Here is a 12,436-nt window from a genome sequence, read left to right as displayed (position 1 = left end):
ACTTAGCATGGGTTAAGTGAGTTTTATTGTTTTATTATTTGGATTTTGGAATATGTATGTAGGTGGTTCATATATGTAATAAGCACCTTGAAAAATATCTCTCTGAATATACATATATATACATGTTTAGAAGAAAAATGTAAAGACATACATGTTTACAAGGAAAAGAAATTTTTATTTTTCATATGTACCCCTTCTCACTCTTGAAAAAAATTGTAGAGCTAGGGCATGTAGATCACAAGGGCGTGACACAGAAATGAAATCGCAGAGCAAGGGTACAACATGACAATGAAATCTCAAAGCAAGGGCATGGAACAACAATAAAATTGCAGAGCAAGGGCACGATAATGAAATGCAGAGATCATGAGGGCACAACAACCAAATGCATCAATCACAAGGGTGCCACAACAATGTTTGTAGCTCTCTGCCTCTTTTGCTCAGAGCTCTCTCCAAAATCAAAACAAATGAAAAATGAGTGTCGTGTTTTTTCTTTTTTTTTTTATGGTTGCAAGGGTGTCACAATTATAATTCCAATGTTGGTATTGTGACAACATCCGGGATAATTGCAAAAAAAACATGAAAATAACCACAAATTACACTGTCATCACAAATTGTCATTGCAATTTGATCCCAAATGTTGTAGTGATGGAGCATAAGAAAAAATAGGTTCTACATGACATTAGAGATATTTTTGTAGATGCTTTTGATATTTTAGATTCATTTTCCAATAATCCTATTATAGAGAAACTTGTACATATAGTTGATAAGATAAAGGATGAGGACATAGAGTCAAATGTTAAATTATTGGAATGGTCTAAGAAGAGGTTTCACACTAAGGTTATGGACAAGATATCTAGTGTCATTGCACTAAGACAAGTTTATTTATCAACTAAGATGGAGAGTGTGATGAAAGTTTTGGATAACATTTTCTCTCTGTATAGAAAATTATGTGATGTTGATATCTTTACTAAAGAAACTCAACAGTCAATTGACCAACTGAAAGGAGATTTACAATTAATAGGTACTACATTGAGGCAATCTCCTGGCACTATTCAAGTTCATTTTTAGAGGTTATTGCATACACAGAGTAGGCTTGCCAAGTTGCCAGAAAAGGATGCAAATATTAGATCTAGTCTAATCAGTTATAAAATCCATGTTGACCCCTCACATGGAAGTCTTGTAGAAGGAACTAGCCTTTGTAGAAATATTGATTAAGAAAGATTATCATCTTTCTACACAAGAAGGTCTAGTAGATATGGAAGAAAATCTAGAAATACAAATTTAATCTTTAGATGTAGCCAGTGATAATTGGGATTCCGCTTTGGGAATCATAATGGAACTCCATAAGCCATTTTTGGACAAACACACTATAAGTGTACCACCCAAATGACATAAGTGTCAAAAAAGGGGGATTTTTAAGATTTTGGAAAATTTGGAAAATTTTGTCAAGGCAGATATCTACTCAAAAGGAGTAACAAAAATGAAATAAAGTATTCACTCAAGGGGAGTAATAAGGTATGGGAGACATCACTTTTGCAAATTTTGAGATTTAGAAATTTTGTATAGAAGTTGAATAGAGATGATATATTTTTTAATTTATGCATATCATAAGAGTGTATATTCCATGTAAAAGTGTTTTTGCCACTCATGTCAAAGGGGGAGATTGTTGATCTCATTTTGGTTTTGACAAGGCAATGACATAATACTTATTCGTTATCTAGCAAAGAACAATGCAAGCTGAATGCATAGTATATGTTGAGCATAAGCCTCCAAAAAATACATTTTGAGTAATGTGAAAGTTAGTATTGAGCCCTAGTTAGTTCCAAGTAGTCAATGTGTATTGAGTCACTCAAGTGTCAAGTAAATAATGTGTGCCAAGGGATTTAGGTGTCGAGCAACAATATGTGTCGAGCCATTTAGAAGTTGAGTATCAACATAAAGAGTAAAGTGAGGGTCAAGCATTAGAGTCTATTTATGTTGAGTTACTAGTCAATAGCATAGATGTTTCTTATAGCACAAACTTCTATGTAAACCATTATTAGCTGACATAAAGATGAATTTTTGATATTAAGAGATAAGGATCCAGTCATTTTATGTATCCCCATGCAATACATGTTAGATTATGGTGACTGATCAGGGAAGTACTGTACATACTCCATAATTCCTTAGTAGGCTTTGGGGCGACACTAGGCCCCGACCAAGGGTTTGGGGGTGACAGCGCCCAATATAGTCGGGGCCATTAGGCGATGGCTATCTGAGAGTTCAAGGGTAGAGTCCCTGAGAAAAAACAATTGGGTCCTATTCTATCAAGATTTTGGGCCGACATGTAATTATTAATTATAACCCTCAAGCGGTAAAAATACTTGTGTAAAAGGGCTTAGGGTTAGGGATTATTTTATTGTGGGTGATGTGCAAATTGGTTCTTGTAGTAGTATTGAGCTATAAGAGATTACAGATTGCAATTAGGTTGTAATCATTGGATCGTAATAATATTGGACTTATTGTTTGGTGGATGTAGCCTAGGGTTTGGGTGAACCACATTAAATCTTGGTGTCTTATTTTCTTTTGTGTGTGATCTATTATTTTTTGATATTGTTTAAATTTGCATGTAATTGTTATTTCTATCATCCTCTGCAAGAAAGTCTCACAATTGAGTGGGAGTCTCATGGTTGAGTGGGAGTGATGGCAAATGAGGGTAAGCTAAGGGTTGAAAAGTTTAATGGGCAGAACTTTTAGTTATGGAAGATACAAATGGAGGACTATCTCTATCAGAAGGATTTATGGAAGTTGTTGGAAGGAAAAACCAAGAATCAAGGATTTATGTCAAATGATGACTAGGATCTTTTAGACAAAAAGACATTTGGAAGAATTTGATTATGTTGGGAACCATCAGTGGCATTTAATATTACAAAAGTGAAGACGAAGGAAGAGTTGATGGAAACCCTAAAGAAAATTTATGAAAATCCCTCTACTTCAAACAAGGTATTTCTCATGAAGTGTTTATTTAATATGAAAATGATAGAAGGTGGATCTATTGCGGATCATTTAAATGAGTTTAATAAAATTACTAGTTAGTTATCTTCTATGGGTATTAATTTTGATGAAGAAATTAGGGCTCTCTTGATTTTTTGTTCTTTTCCTGAAACATGGAATGGCTTGGTAATGGCTGTGAGTAATTATGTTCCTAGATCTAGTACCCTAAAATATGATGATGTGATCGGTGTTATTTTGAGTGAGGAAACTCAGAGGAAAACCTCAGGTGGATCTACATTAGGAAGTGCTTTAAAAACACAAAATCAAGGAAAAATGACTGAGAGAGGAAGTAATTCTAGAAATCATGAGAAATCAAGAGGAAATTCAAAGGGGAGGAGGTCTCAATCGAGAGGACTGAATGATTGTTGGTACTGTGGGAAACTAGGGCATAAAAAGAAAGATTGTTGGACTCGAAAGAAAAATAAAGGAGATAAACCAAATGGAGACAAGGAGGAAATTTTGGTAAGTAACAAATCCGAAGAGGATGATTTGCTTCTATATTTAGAAAGTGTTGATGAGTCATGGGTTTTAGATTCTGGTGCTTCATTTCATGCTACACCTCATAGAGGTTATTTCATTGATTATGTCCAAGGGGATTTTGGACTTGTTTATTTTGGGGATAATAAACCCTATCAGATTGTTGGAAAGGGAAAAGTTAAGATTAAGTTATAGAATGGGAATCATTGGCTAATACATAAGGTAAAACATGTTCCAAAGTTGAGTAGGAATTTAATTTCAGCTAGGCAACTCGGTGATGAGGGTTGTTTAGTTACTTTTAATGATAAAAATTGGAAGGTTTCAAAGGGTTCCCTTGTAATAGAAAAAGGTGTGAAAGTAGGCACCTTATATCTTTGTACAAGTCATATTGTTCCTTCTACTTCAATTGTTTTAGAGAAAAATGAATGTTCATGAATGGTTAGTTGAGTAGGGAGAACAAATAGTTTTTGTAGATTTTGATACAGCGTTGTAGCACAATAGACTTGGCACATGAGTGAGAAAGGTATGAAAGTACTTCATTCAAAGAAATTTTTACCATGTTTGAAATGTTTTAATATGAATTTTTGTGAAATTTATGTGTATGGAAAACAACAGAGAGTGAGTTTTGTGAAGACTGGGAAGGAAAATAAAAAGGAGAAATTCGAACCTGTGCTTATAGATGTGTGGGGGCTGGCTTAGGTATCCTCCCTCAGTGGCTCTCATTATTATGTTACATTTATTGATGATGCAACTAGAAAAGTATGAGTTTATTTTTTTAGATAGAAATATGATGTATTTCAAACTTTTAAGAAATGGAAATGCTTGGTTGAAAGTGAGACTGGTAAGAAATTAAAATGTCTCAAATCTGATAATGTTGGTGAGTATTATAGTCATGAATTTGAATATTATTACTCCACTAATAGTGATTTGGATGAAGAGATATATATGTCTCAGCACAGGGATTTAAGGTCAAAGGTAAGGAGAACTTAGTGTATAAATTGAAGAAAATTTTATATGGCTTGAAGCAAGCACCTCGGCAATGGAATATGAAATTTGATAGGTTTATGCATGAGCATGGATACAATAGGTGTCATTTAGATCATTTTATTCATTTTAAGAGGTTGGATGATGATAGTGTTAGAATCTAAAAATATTAATAACGCAGAAAACTAGTGCAAAAAATAAATATCTAAACTATGAATGCAAATGATACAAAATCAAAATAGCAACAGAAAGTTAGTCTCCAAGAGAGTAATGCAAATGCTAGAAGAAAAATAGCATTAAGAAGATGCAAAAAAAAAAAGAGATACAAAATACAAGCCAGGTAGCATGCTTATATAGGCTAGGAAGAGGGAGGAGGTGGCAACACCAACCAATGAGGAGCAATCATATATCAAACTAAAGATAGCAAAGTATCTTCCCAAGATAGCTAATGGATGCTCACATGTAGGAAGGTGACACCTCACAACCATTCATCTAATAAGACATGCTTTATTAACCTAAGTGAGATTATTAAAAGTGTAGGAAAAACCTAGCAAAATAGGAAAAATAAAAAACTACACTAACACCCCCATAAGCGAAGCTTAGGTGGACGTAGAAATGGGTCCCAAAAAGTCAAGCCTGATGATGTACCCATGTACATAAGATTTCTCAAAAGAGAGGGAAAAGAGACCCCACAAAAAAAAAGGTAGGACTCTAAGTGAGAGGAAGAGGCCCTCCCAAAAGATGAAGCATCCTGCACCCCCAGCAAAGCTTGCAAATGAAGGAACTTTCTCTCAGTGAAGGGTTTGTTAAAGATATTAGCAACTTGCTTGGAATTTGGACAATAGAGAAGGTCAATGACATGAACATGGATGAGCTCTTGGATGTAGTGCATGTGGACCTCTATGTGTTTGGTCTGCTAATGATGAACCAAATTTTGTGAGATTTGAATGGCACTCTGGTTGTCACAAAATATGACTGATGGTCATCTGATCTGGATACCAAACTTAGTGAGAAGATTTTGAACCCAAATGGCCTCAATGGTGGCATTTATAGCCCCCCGATACTTAGCCTCAGTAGAAGATAGAGCAATAGCAGACTGCTTTTTGCTCGACCAAAAAATAGGACCTATCCCAAGTGAGAAGTTATACCCTAAAGTAGACTTATGATCCTCAGAATCTCCTACCCAATCTAAATCTATGTAGCCCACAAAATCAAGCTCAATACCTGCTATGTAGTGAATCCCACAACTATGAGAACCTTAAATGTAGTGAAGGATCCGCTTGGCTACTTTCTAGTGCAACTCATGGGACTCCTAAATGAATCGAGAGACCATGCCTATAGCATAGGAGATTTCAGGTCTCGTATGAGTGAGATAAATGAGACTCCCAGCAAGTTGGTAGTACAAAGTGCCATCAACAAGTGGAGAAGAACATTGAGCCTCAAGTTTGACTCCAAAAAGGAAGAGAGTCAGAGCAAGCTTACAGTTAGCCATATAAAACCTTGACAATAAATCTAGAGCATACTTGGATTGTGTGATGGTGATTCTAGAAGGAGACTAAAGGATCTCAATCCTAAGAAAGTAATGCAACAAGCCCAAGTTAGTCATCAAAAAATTGTCTTGAAGGGCCACTTTGACAACCTTAATGGTGGGTGAAGAACTTCATGTGATCAACAAGTCATCAACATACAAAACCAAAAATAGAAGTGAATCACCCTATTGCAAAATGTAGACATTAGGATTAGAATGGCACAGTGTGAACCCAACTAATAGAAGGAAGTAGTCCATCTTGGCATACCAGGCCCAAGGAGCCTGTTTGAGGCCATAGAGAGACTTTCAAAGATGGCACACAAGTGAAAAATCCTGAAGGAAGCCCTATGGCTACTCCATGTAGATCTCCTCATGAAGGTCACCATGAAGAAAAGCACTCTTCACATCCATCTGATGTACTTCCCAATGATTAGCTACAGCAATGGAAAGAATAATTTGAATGGAATTCATTCGAGAAACTGGCACAAAAGTCTCAAAGTAGTCAATCTCAGGAACCTAGGAGAATCCTTTGGCAACCAAGCAAGCCTTTTGTTTGTCAAATGACCCATCTACTACAAATTTTGTTTGATAGATCCACTTACATTGAACAATTTTTTTTCCTTTAGGAAGAGGGACAAGATCCCATGTGTGGTTCCTCATCAAGGAACTATACTCTTCCTGCATAGTTGTATCCCACTCAGGAATACCAAAATCCTCATGAAAGGACTGTGGATTAGAGGCAGTAGCAATGAAGACATGTGGAGCATCCTAGAATTGTGAATGAGTTTGCCTGGTGTCTGATGGATCCCCAACCCAATCACCTGCAAACTGTAAGGTCTATCTAGCCCAAAGTGGATAGGAAGATGGAGAATCTGGAGGGGAATCATTAACCTCTGAATAATGACTAGAAGAGGAAGGAGGTGAGTTATCTGAATCACTTTCTACATCAAAAGTAGAGGTAGAAGACTGCTCAGGTCATTCTGACTCATCAGAAGATCTGTCATGTATTCCAAGTGACTCTAATGTCAAGGTAGAAGGAGTTGGAGAAGTGATAGAAAGTGAGCTTGAAGATCCCTTCTCAAACCAAACACTCCTCTCAATGAATAACTCATGTGTAGTAGGGTGGAACAACCAATAACCCTTCACACCATCAGGATAACCTACAAATATACAAGGTCTACTTTGTGAATCCAAGGCCTTACATTTCTTTGTAGGAATGTGGGCCCATGCAGGGGAGCCAAAAACTCAAAAGTGCTTAACTGATGGTTTTCAACTGCTCCAAGCTTCAAAAGGAGTAACTCCCTTCATGGCTCGATGAGGAACATAGTTCTGGATATGACAAGCACAGTTAATAGCTTCTGCCCAATACTGTGGTGCAAGAGATCTATAGTGAATCATACAATTTTCCATTTCCTTCAAGGATCTATTCTTCCATTCTGCAACACCATTTTGTTGAGGATTGTATGGAACTGAATGCTATAAATCAATCCCCTCTGAAGTGCAAAATCTTTCAAACTGATGGTTGACATACTCACCACCATTGTCTATGTGCAAAAGCTTGATGGCTTTTCCAAATTTCTTTTCTAAAAAAATTTTGAAGTCTTGAAAATGATCAAATACCTCTAGCTTCTGTTTCAGAAAGTACACCCATGTATATCGAGAAAGGTCATCAATGAATGTGAGGACATATCGAGCCCTGCTGAAAGAAGGATGTTGAAATAGACAAGCCAAATCACTGTGAACTAACTCTAGTATCTGTGAAGCTCTCCATGCCTTACTTTTGTCAAACTTCTCCTTAGGATGCTTACCAAGAATGCAACCTTAGCAAACACCTCCTGAGAATTGAACTGAAGACAATCCTCTGACCATGCTTTGCTGGTTGAGCTGATGCAAATAGTGAAAGTTAAGATGGCCAAACCGCTCATGCCATAATTTACTCACATCATTAGAGTGAGTGAGAAAAATAGATGAAGGAGGATCAGGAACAAAGTGAGAAAATAGATAGAGTAATGATTGATGATTTTCTCTCCCAACTATAACTACAGAATCACTATGCAACTCACGCATCTCCACTGAAATAGGAGTGAACTCAACCCACTCGCCTAAACCTATGTGAGTGATCTAGTATATTGATAGGAGATTAGTTGATAATGAGGGTACATAAAGAACATCATGGAATGTGCCATCCTCCACATCAATAGACCCTCTCCAACACACCTCAATAGGAGTGTCATTACCCATCAAAATAAATGGCATAGAACATGGCTCCAAGGATGCAAGTTCTTCTTTAGATGAAGCCATGTGGTGCGAAGCACCTAAATCAAGAACCCAAGTGGATGGTGAGGAAGCAACTGCAACAAGAGCCTTGCCCTTTCCTTTCCCCTTGTTGTTTTCTTTTGCCTTGTTAGACTCTTCATTAGAACTTTGTTTAATAGACTCAAGAACACTAATATTATTCTTCTCAAGAATGTATGTCAAGTGATCAATTTGTTTCTTCAAACATTTATGTTCATCATGATCGGGTCTTTTATAATAGGCACATTTAACCTTTTCTTTCTTAGGCTAATCGCCCTTAGAGGATGAGGTATCAATAGTTGCTTTTGAAGTAATTGGTATCTGATCCTTCTTTTCCTCACTATTATTTTGTTTCTCATCCTTACTATTGTTGTTACTACTTTATCCTTTTTTTTCTTTTGTGCCTTGGTTGGTTGCTAAGGCATGTGACTTAGAGGACTTAAGAGTGCCCATCTGGATTAGCTTTACCTATTCTTGAGTGAGATTGACAGAAAAATCATCTAGAGATGGCATGGTGAATTGAGTACCAAGTGCACCCTTAGTAGCATAGAAGGTAGAGACAAACATAGAATATTCTAAACTTAGCTTAGAGAGAATACTAAGAATCAGTTGTTCATCTTTCTTTTCAATTCCACATTGTTTTAACTACAACCTTAGTGATTTCAATTTGGTGAAGAAATCTTGGATTGTGTTGAAATTGCCTAGACTTAAACTAATTAATTCATTTTCCAACATATGACCCCTCATTGAATCTTGTGTGCCAAATAGTGTTTCTAGCTTTATCCATACTTCATTTGGTGTATCCAAAGACTCAATGTGAAATAGCAAGTTAGGAGAAATAGGCAAACACAATGTTCCATATGCCTCATCACATTTGTTAAACCACTTAGGCTTATCTTCATCTTTATTAGGTTCAGTTTCAAGTCCCATAGTTATCCCATTTAATCTCGCTTTCCCTAAGTGAATTGTCATGCGTGATTTTCACTCAAAGTAATTGTATGGAGTTAGGATGGGCATATTTGTTTGATCAATGATGAAGAAATGTAGAGAAGAAATGTTAAAAAGAAGAGAACCCAGCCACAACAATGCCCCTTTTAACTCAATCAAAAAATCCCCCCCAAAAGAAATATGATTTGGCACTTTATTTTAGTGTATTTAAAACTACCACTAGAAAGAAATACTTAGTGGTCTTGATTTCAATGCATTACAAACCATCAAAAAGAGCATATGTTGAAAGTGAAACTTAGGCACAATAATCAAGGAAATAAATAGCACCACTATGATCTACTCAAAAAATTATGCACTTTCAAAAAAGAATCGCCTCGATAAGAGGTCATATGAGAAATTTATGATCTTCTAAAGTTTCCAAAATGAGAATTGTGCACAGTTACGGCCAAGAACCTGCAATTTCTAAAAGATTTATGCATGAAAATCAAAAAACAACTCCACTAGTGGATAGAGCACAAAAAAAAGCCAAGGTCATAACAAGAATCGTCAAAATTGGAGTCCATATAAGCAAGAACGATACATTTGATAACTGCATTCAAATTTGCAATTGCCAACGGAGAGGGGTATGGCTGTAGCTTTCCACACTCGATCCTAAAAAATATATAGATTGCATGCAAAATCTAAAAGAAACTAGATGGTTTTTTGGGGCTACGGACAAAACCCAGAAAGCATTTTTCTTGCTAATGTACAGAAGATGTTGTTGTAGTGTAAATCAGACGCCTTTAATAGTAAAAAATGGCTCCAAAAATCAAGAAACGACCCCAGCAACCAAAATATGACATGCAAATGCTGGATCGGCTTCCTAAGTCCATCAATGGCATGCTGGAACCTGCAATACTAATTGAAAACTCCAAATATGCAAGTTGGTTGTTAGATTTGAGATTGAAACCCTAGAGAAAAATCGTTTTTGTCAAAAAAATTATGATTCTCAAGATCATCCAAAGATGCAAGAGAAGAGCATACTTCATTTTTCAAAAAACTACAATAAAATTTATTTGCCACCCCTCCCTCCCTCCCCCCCGCCCTCCCCCCCTGAATCTCTCAAATAAGGAAACTAAAATCTACTCTTGCACATAGAAAAGCTCTAATACCATGTTAGAATTTGAAAAGATTAATAACCCAGAAAACTAGTACAAAGAATAAATATCTAAACTATGAATGCAAATGATACAAAATCAAAATAGCAACACAAAGTTAGTCTCCAAGAGAGTAATGCAAATGCTAGAAGCAAAATAGCATTAAGAGGATGCAAAAAATAAGAGATACAAAATACAAGCCAGGTAGCATGCTTATATAGGCTAAGAAGAGGGAGGAGGTGGCAACACCAACCAATGAGGAGCAACCATATATCAGACTAAAGATAGAAAAGTATATTCCCAAGATAGCTAATGGATGCTCACATGTAGGAAGGTGACACCTCACAACCATTCACCTAATAAGACATGCTTTATTAACGTAAGAAAGATTATTAAAAGTGTAGGAAAAACCTAGCAAAATAGGAAAAATAAAAAACTACACTAACAGATAGCTACATTATTTTATGTTTATATGTTGATGATATGCTTGTAGCTGGGTCTGACATGGATCACATTAAGGGGATGAAATGCCAGCTAGCAAATGCATTTGCTATGAAGGATTTGGGAGCAAAAAAATAAATCCTTGGTATGAAATTTTGTAGAGATAGGAAGAATAGAAAATTGATTCTATCTCAGGCTGATTATGTTGAGAAGGTGTTGCAACATTTATGTATTGAGAATGCTAAAGCTCTCAGCACACCTTTACCTGGTCATTTGAAGTTGACTAAGGAGATGTGCCCCAAGACACAAGAAGAGGAGGATAAGCTATCCAAGGTACCCTATGCTTCAACTATAAGAAGCTTGATGTATCCTATGGTATGTATAACGCCAGATACTACACATGCAGTGGGATTCATTAGTAGGCATATGAGTCATCTAGGGCTTGAGCATTGGAATGCAATAAAATAAATTCTTAGATATTTGAGAGGAACATCCAGTAAGTATTTACACTTTGGGGGCTCTACTACTAACTTACAGGGCTATGTTGACTCAGATTTGGTAGGGGATATTGATACTAGGCAGAGTACTATAGTTCATGTATTTGTTATTGGTGGAGCAGCCATGAGCTGGGTTTCTAGGTTATAGAAGGTTAATGCTTTATCCACAACAGAGTTAGATTATTTTGCTACTACAGAGGTAGCCAAGGAGATGATATGGCTTCAATTCTTCTTGGAAGAATTAGAACACCCTCAGTGGGATGATTATTTGTTTATAGATAGCCAAGTGTCATTCATCTTGCCAAGAATTTAGCTCTAAATTCAAAGACAAAACACATTCAATTGTGATACCATTTCATTCGGTCAATTTTGGATGATGGACAATTAAAGATGGACAAGATACATACATATGATAGTCTAGCAGATATGTTTACAAAGGTAGTAACAAGGGAGAAGTTGAACTCCTCTTTAGCTTCAATTGGTCTTCTAGACTAAACATGAATAAAAGAACAGCTGAGTCTTCTTTACCTAGTAGCATTATTGCTACCAGATCAGTCTCCAAGTGGGAGATTGTTGTTAAGTGTGGATTTTGATCAGTCCCCAAGTGGGAGATTCTTAGATTGTGGTGACTAATCAAGGAAGTATTGTACATACTCCATAATTGCTCAGTGGGGTTTGGGGCCAGGTCAAGCCTCAACCAAGGGTTTGGGCGCAGTAGCCCCCAATACAATTAGGATCATTAGGCCTTAGCTATTCGAAGGTTTCAGGGTGGAGCCCTTAAGAAAAAAAAAATTGGGCCCTATTTTATCAAAATTTTGGGCTGACATGTAATCATTAATTATAAGCCTAAAGCAGTAAAAATACTTGTATATAAGGGCTTAGGGTTAGGGATTGTTTTATTGTGGTTGATGCAAAATTTGATTCTTGTGGTAGTATTGAGTTGTAAGTGATTACAAATTGTAATTAGGTTGTAATCACTAGATCATAATAATATTGGACTTGTTGTTTGGTGGACGTAGCCTAGGGTTTGGGTGAACCACATTAAATCTTGTTGTCTTGTATTCTTTTCTTTGTGATCTATTATTTTCTGATATTGT

This window comes from Cupressus sempervirens, chromosome 2 (assembly GCF_028749045.1).
Source record: "Cupressus sempervirens isolate cs-2001-9-10 chromosome 2, ASM2874904v1, whole genome shotgun sequence".
Lineage (NCBI taxonomy): Eukaryota > Viridiplantae > Streptophyta > Pinopsida > Cupressales > Cupressaceae > Cupressus > Cupressus sempervirens.
This window is presented reverse-complemented; position numbering follows the sequence as displayed.